Genomic DNA, 7,677 nt, shown 5'->3' on the forward strand with positions numbered 1-7,677 from the left:
ACATTGTCAAAAAGTGATTTTCTTTTAGTCTCAGACTTACAGTAAACTCATTGCTCAGAGGAAGCCTGCAGAGAAAGCCCAGTTTCCTTTGATGCATTCCTAAGTGTCTTAGTGAGAGGAATTGTTCTGGTGTCTGAATCAACTCTGCTTCCTCTTCTTGTCAGAAAAACAGCGCAATCTCGTATTGCTGATATATGCCACGCTGCACGGGATGTGGTTGATCTCTTCTGCTGCTGCTGGTGTTGCTCCACAGAGATCTGTTTCACAATGTGTGCAGTAACCAGATTAAAATCAATTCTGTAGGTTGTTGTGAACATTAAGCATTAAATAAACTCTGACATTGTACCGTAATTCCTCATGAATGATTAGATCATCCTGCTGGGAGTGCTACCATTATACATAAGGCAAATGTCACTCGGTGCCTCATAAATTTAGCATACAAGTACTAAACATATTAGGTCTGATTCACAGCTTCAGTTTATCCTAGTATGAGGCACAGGAGTTACATAGGCATAAATGTGCAGTGAAACACTGGTTTCCTTCTCATTTCAAGGGATCAGCTGTTTCCACTGACTTTCGTAAAACCGATGCTAAGTAGATTCACAGTTGCTTTACTCCAGCTATGTTAAGTGTCAGTTGTGGTAGATTGTGCAGGGGAGCCAGTCCCAGGAAAAAATATAGGCTGGTATTTCTGGCATAGAGTTTGCACCCCTTAATAGTGAGGGTAGGTCTAGACTGTAAAAAAAATAATGTGTTCTGGAGCTGGCTTGACAAAATCAAATTAGCTGATTTAGGTTTAAAACCCCACAGATGCAAGGCAGGTTGTCTTTTGACACAGGATAGCTGCTCAAGTGCAAGTCTGCCATGTTGAGCTTATGTTGAACGGTAGCTACATACATGATCCAAAACCCAGATTGTCTGCAATTCCCTGGCACTTCAACTGAAGCACTCCTGGCACCTACACTGAAACCTTCCTGGGGAAAGGGAGGGTTGGCGTGACACCATTTTGGTGTGTTGCACAGCTCCAGTTCCAAATACAGTGGCTTTCCCTTGATGTTTCAGATATTCCATGAAAAGAGCAATTTCCCTCAAAAAGAGCTTCCCTCACCAACTGTTTGTCAGGGTGGAAGTAAAAGTCTCCTGCCTCAAAAACATTGTTGGGAAAACCTTTAAAATCATATCCTACTGACAACAGCACCAATACTAGAGCAGAATGTGGCCTCTGAAGCTCCTTGGTCCTTGACTTTCTTACTAAAGGATTATTCTCTGCAATCCCCCTCAGTGCATGTTGTCCAAGGTATTTTTAATGAGGTGTTGACTAATTCCCTCGGGAAACTTTTCTGCAGTCTGACAGGTCTCATTGTTAGCATTCTACCCAGCCTAAATTTTGCTTTACCAGACTGCATCTCAAACTATTTATCTCTTTCCTTGGTGTATTTTGCATCTTTCAAATATTTGTAGGCAGTTATCATATCCCCTTTTTAGCTGTCTGTCAGCCAAGTTAAACATAATTAGCTTTTTTAATCTTCCTCCATAAATCCAGCTTGCTTTCTTGAAATCCAGTCCCCTTCTCCTATTTACATGTCTTTCTGGTATGATGAAGCTACATATTTTGTGGTTGTTTCTCACACACCATCACTGATACCAGTAGGAAGAGTCATCAGAAAATCAGACAGTAGATTGGGGATGTTTTCTCTTCTAGGTTAAATTTTTGCTCTTTGTTATACAGGTTTAGCTTCACTGTCAAATCATTTAAGGTTTCCTTTGAATATTTAGATCAATTAGTATTTACAGGATTCAAACCCTGTGAAGTATTTTCAAAGCTAATTGCTATAAGAGATTAATTAGGAATTTTGTACCCATTTTATGGGTAAAATGGGAACAGCAGAACCCTACTGGAAGATTAATTTAGCTGTCACGAAAATCTGTTAATTGATGGGGGAAAATGACATTTTTTTCAAAAACTTTTTGGAAAATGTTATCCAAGACTGTTTTTTTGTTTTGCATGAGTGAAGCAAGTGCTCTAATGTCTCAGCACCCACCCTCTGAGCATTGGCTACGGAATGCCAAAACTCCATTTTTCAGATCTATGCAAATGAGAGGGAAGCCTTTCCCAGCATATACATCCCACAGGAGTAGATGGAAGCTTAACCAGAGAAACGTTTTGCGCATCTATTGATTGTGACCACAAGCAATATCTATTTATTCATTCTGTCATTATTTAGTATGTAGCCAGATCTTTGGGGAAAAAGGGGAAGGGGGTTAAGTACACACAGTGGACATGCATTGAGTATTCATATTCTCCAACTATATTTAAATTTCTCCTTGAGATCAAAAGACTTCAGGGACTTAATAACACTTTCCATTTCAGACATGTTCCAGAGGGACACTATCAAAATGCTAAAGAAATTCATCCATATGGAGATTTTAAAGATGAACTGCCTTCAGGACTTGGGTTGCTCAGTTCTCAAGGTGACTCTGAAAATCTCAGTTTCATGTATTAGTAATAAATGACTGAAACAATTTCCTAAGGAATGCAATTGGTTCCTCATCCACTGGAATGCTTGTACCAAGGTTGGTTATTTTCTAAATGATAAGCTGTAATTTAAACAGATGCAAGTCATGTCTGGTAAATCTCTATAACTTCTGTTTAGCAACAGGGGCAGATTAGAGGCTAATCCTTTGTTTGCCCTTAAGCGTATATTAACAGCTCCTTCCTTCGTTGTATGCCTACAGATTCATAGATTTTCACTTTGTCTCCCTCAAATACCATAGCTATGACAAAAAGTGTAAAGAGGAATCCAACTAGTCAAAATGCCTTCAGGGAAAGTAGAAAATGAAGTAGGAAAATCCCCACTGCAAGAAAATCCCCTGAAGCAGGGGTAGAAGCATGCTCAAGTGTAGGCCTCCTTCAATATTAATATCCTTCCTGAGGGCAGAAGTCTTTGTTCTTCAGGCCTCTTATTTACAAATTCCCAAGTCTCCTCTAAATACAGCTGGAGAATGAGTGATCAGTGTGGCTGCTTGAAGTTTTTGAGATTTTAGAATCTAGACAAAATGCTTTAATTACAATTTGAAGGGAAGCTGAAAAAAAAGTCTATTTTTTTTTCCAGCAGCCTATATTGTTTTCACAACTTTTCCTATGAGAACGTGTCTGTACCCAAAATCACTTAGACAGTAATTGTGCTGTGCAGGTCTCCAGTTTCTTTAGTTTAACTCACCATAAGTTCATAAGGAATAAAAGTGTGGAAACGTTGAAAGGAAGATCCAAGTCCAAGCAAATGAAAATTACAAGAGAGGGAGCTGCTTTTGTTATTACAATAGCTCAGAATGCCCTAAACAGCAGATTTCACTCACTGAGAGAAGCAAAATTCTAGCTGATTTTAATTTCTTTTCCTGATTATGGTACTTCTTCTGCAAGATCTGCCCAACACCGCTCCCCATAGTCATCATGAAAGTGGAACAAAAGCCTGAACACCACCATGAGACATCTGGCATGAGTAATCATGACATCAGTCAGAGTTGTGCTCAGCTAAGGACTGTGGTATAAATGTGCATAAAAATTGCATAGCTGTGTACATGTTACTGTACCCCCACAAGGAGTTCACAACCTGCAATGTGCTCCACACAGACAGCAATGATCAAAAAATATGGGAGGGTGCACAGAAGATGCAACCTACATTTTTATTTCTTAGTTCATCTTTTTTTAATAAAAATAATATTATAACATTACTCATTTTTACGAATAGGAAGAAAGCTGGATGAGCAGCCAGGAGCAGATGCTTGACTGAAAGAAACACATCTGGATGCAGGCAAGCTGGCCTCCACATCTGCTTTAGCCAGCAGAGCAGAGGCCGCTAGCTCAGCAGGTTATTGCAGGTCTGAGGCATCCCAGCGTGACTCTCCGTTCTTTCTTTGCAGCTCAGCAAACAAGATAGCCTTCATTCAGCCTAACAGAGATTCTCAGCACAGAAACCAACTGCTTCATTCCCCCAAGCCTCTTCTTCCTTCCTGTATTTAGCAATCTACTTTTAAAGTAAGTTTTCTGCCCCATCAGGTGTAAATTAGGCAGTGAGAATGAGCCATGGGATGTGATGTCCAGCTAAGAACAGGTCTCTGCTGTTGCCTGTGCAAACCGACAGATCAAACTAGCTTGGAAAAAATGGAAGAAAACCCGTGGTCCTGGTGCCCTGGCCCTCAATTAACAACAGACAGCAAGCAGGTCAAGCTCCAAGAAAAAAAATTCAGAATGATGGTGGAAGTGGGGTACAAAAAAACCCTGAGGAGATCCCTGAAGTCATTTTGCTCAAGATATGTGTGGAGTCAGGGATATTCAGGAAGGACAGTGCATCAAGGATCCAGGAGTTTTCCTGGGCATGATGGCACTTTTGGAACAAGAAAGTCCGGGCTTGTGGTAGAGGCTGCTGCTGATGTGCCCGGCGTGTGCCTGTGGTGGGAAGGGCCCATGGGGTGACAAGGAAAGTCACGATGGAAAGAGCTGAGGAGAGACTCCCTGCAATACCCATTTGCTTTGAGCTCTGGATTTGCCTCTCTTCTTTCTTTCAAAGACTGTTTACTTTACTTGGCACTTAAAAAATAAATCAGACAGGTTAAATGTCAGCTTTATTATTTTTGTTGAGTTTTTTAAGAAGCCATAAGCCTGAGGAAATTACCTGTGCCATTTGTGAAAGAAAAATCTGCATATAAACCCAGTCATTTTAGACATAGGTGAGGATGACCTGTCCACTACAGCAGGAAAGATTTTATGGGCTATAAAATTAAAAAATTACAGCAACCCAGGATGTACTAGAACAACATCTCCAGCTTTTCTCTCCATCACTAAGCTTACTGATTTAATTCCTTCTGAATTCATCATTACATAAAAGAAGATCATCAGGGTTGCCATTATATTCTTGCCAAAGTGTCCATTCTTTATTCAATAGCTCCTAACTCCTATAATAACCCTACCAGAAATATGAAAATTTTCTTCTTGGGCAAAGGTATAGGATAGGCTTTTGAGGGACCATCTGCAGAAAAAGGGGAAAAAAAAAAAAAAAAAAAAAAAAAAAAACTGTGGGTTTTGCCAGTAACTTGAACAAGAGCAGCACTAGGCTTATATTGAATGTTTCTGAAAATCTCAGCTTTGATTTGTTAATGACCAGCTGTATGATGGACGACTGCAAGCCATTTATTCACAGAAATAAATACTCAAAATAGAAGAAAACAGGACATAGCCAGGCAAGCTGTGGTTTGTACCAAAGCTTCAGATTTGCTGAAAAACAGATATATAATATTCCTTAGTTTTTTTCTAGAAAACCACTACTGAAGAGTTTTTGCCAGCTTCTTTGAATTCATGTCAAAAAATAATACTGAAAACTGACCTTTGGGGATTTTCCTGGATAGCATTTCACTGTCAGATAGAAAGCCATACCCCTGAGTCAGCAAGGAACAGGCAGACCTACCTTTAAACATGTGAAAGCTATTTATAGGAGTAATTTACTGAATTGAGCCTCATATGAGAGAGATAAGGGGGAAGATTTCATAAAAAGACTAAACTATAGGAAATCCTGGCAGAGTTATATTTGAAATGTCACATGTGCCCCCTCCCTGCCTTCCCTTTAAAATTCATTTATTAGTTGTAGCAAAACTCTTCTTTATAAAAGTGGTGGTGGTTTTCTGGAGGATGGACTTAAAGTGGTTGCTGCCAACCTGGTGGTAGACTTATGTTAACGTGGAGTATGAAATCCAAGCAAAGCCTCCAAATATCAATACAGAACAGATTACTGGAAGTCTTTCCTATTCTAATAGCAAATTGGACCCTAATTTCCTGAATGCTGACAAGCACCAGTCAAAAAAGCAACCATGAAGATCTGCAAGGCAGATTGAGTGCCTACATTTGCTGATTCCTGATAGGAACCACTCATTCTCTAAAAAGCAAATCTTGTTGCGGTGTCTCAAGTGGGACACTCAGGAACCGCAGTACCTAAAACCACTAGACATTTTATAAAACCCTAGCCTGAACCTACAACGAGTTAGTCCAACACAAGAATAGATCTCTCTAACAAAAACTTGCCTGTTCTGCTGAAAGACAATATCTGTAATCACTGGTAAGAAGACCACATTTGGTTATTTTTTGTAATTCTTCCCCACCCCTCGAAGCAAGCTGAAATGACCTTCCAACAATAGTTTATTTCTTCTTGGCTTGATCTGAACAAAGGCTTTCTATTCACATGCATGTGAAAGAGAGTGTGGATATTTTTGTGGTAAAAGATCAAATCTCTCTTTTGAACTTTGCAGTGGATAGGCTAATTGTAGCATCTCTGAGGCTTTCACTGTCCTTTCAGAAAGCAGCCAACTGAATGTTTGTTTGGAGTGTTTACCAGGAGCAAGGACTAAGTTAATCTAGAGTCTCCTGATGTTTCCAACATATTTCCTACCAGTGAGCAGTTAGCCCATATGGCCTCACAGTAATTCTGGGAATTTGCCACTAGATATGCAACGTTCAATGCAGGCTGTGTGGACAAGCTGTGATTGGTCATAAATCATGAAAATGTTATTTAATTTCTCAGGCTGACCTGAGCATGATTTCTATAAGTGGAGGACCTTGCTTCAGCTTTTGACCAAGGCTTCTTCAGAAGAAGTGGTTTAAGGATGGAAAACATATAAACTAGATGCGGGTATTCCTGTCTCAGCAGTACCAGCTTTGCCAAGAGAAAAGCCAGATAACTTTCCGGTGGAATGGGTACAGTTTTAATTAAGGTTTAGTGAGTGCGTTGACAAAAATGGCTTTTGTGCTGTGTGAAGCAATCAGGTTCTTTCACAACACATGCATTTGTTGAAGTATTTTTAGAGGCGGCCTCTGCAGCAGGGGCGGTTTTGCAGGTGTTGGGGGGGTGCTTATGTCAGAGGGGAAAATATGCAAATCTTCCTTTCTTTGCATGGCAGAATTTTAACAAAAGCTGTTCCTGACAGCCGCATTCAAGCACATTATGGGCTCTGATCCTTCTCTCAGCTAAAGTTGTCTTTGTACCAGGCTTCCCTGGAGGGGCTCTAAGATCCGCCCGTTACCAGACAGGATCCTATCCTCCGTGCAGTGTTGCAGTTCTGCTGCAAATGGTGACAAAGTGCAAACCTGTAACTCCTGCACGCAAACCTGACCACTTGTACTTGCCATGGGAAAAGTAATGAGGGAAGCTCCAATAAATCTTGTCTGTCTACTCCATTCCAATTTTAGAATGGAACACCGGGAGGAAATGGATTTATTCACTTATCTCTAGTGCAAGAAAGGACTGTCCCTCTGCCCTTTCACCAAGATGAAGTGTAGTCCCTACTCTGCCTCATTTTCTGTAATCATCAATAGTTTTGTTTCTTCCAGACTTACCTACGTAAGTAATTGCCAGCTCAGTGCCTTAGTTCAGAACTTTTCAAAAAATAGCGTTTTGGCCATGATAAAAATGAACTATGATGGCCTCTGCAGTTATTTCTTCATAGACCAGGTGACTTTGTTCATGTAACTACTTACCTGGGCTGTTTGTGCCTTCTCAGTGTCAGAGGAGGGATATTTCCATGCCCATCCAGACATGGATTGATCTGCATGCTGTTGCCACTGATCTAGTGGGACACACTGGGTTAAGACCATGTTAGAAACTTGATCAAGAGCACCACTTCCCTTAGGAA

The sequence above is a fragment of the Tyto alba genome, unplaced genomic scaffold, assembly GCF_018691265.1.
Source record: "Tyto alba isolate M040663 unplaced genomic scaffold, T.alba_DEE_v4.0 Super-Scaffold_2, whole genome shotgun sequence".
In the NCBI taxonomy this organism is placed as follows: Eukaryota; Metazoa; Chordata; class Aves; order Strigiformes; family Tytonidae; genus Tyto; species Tyto alba.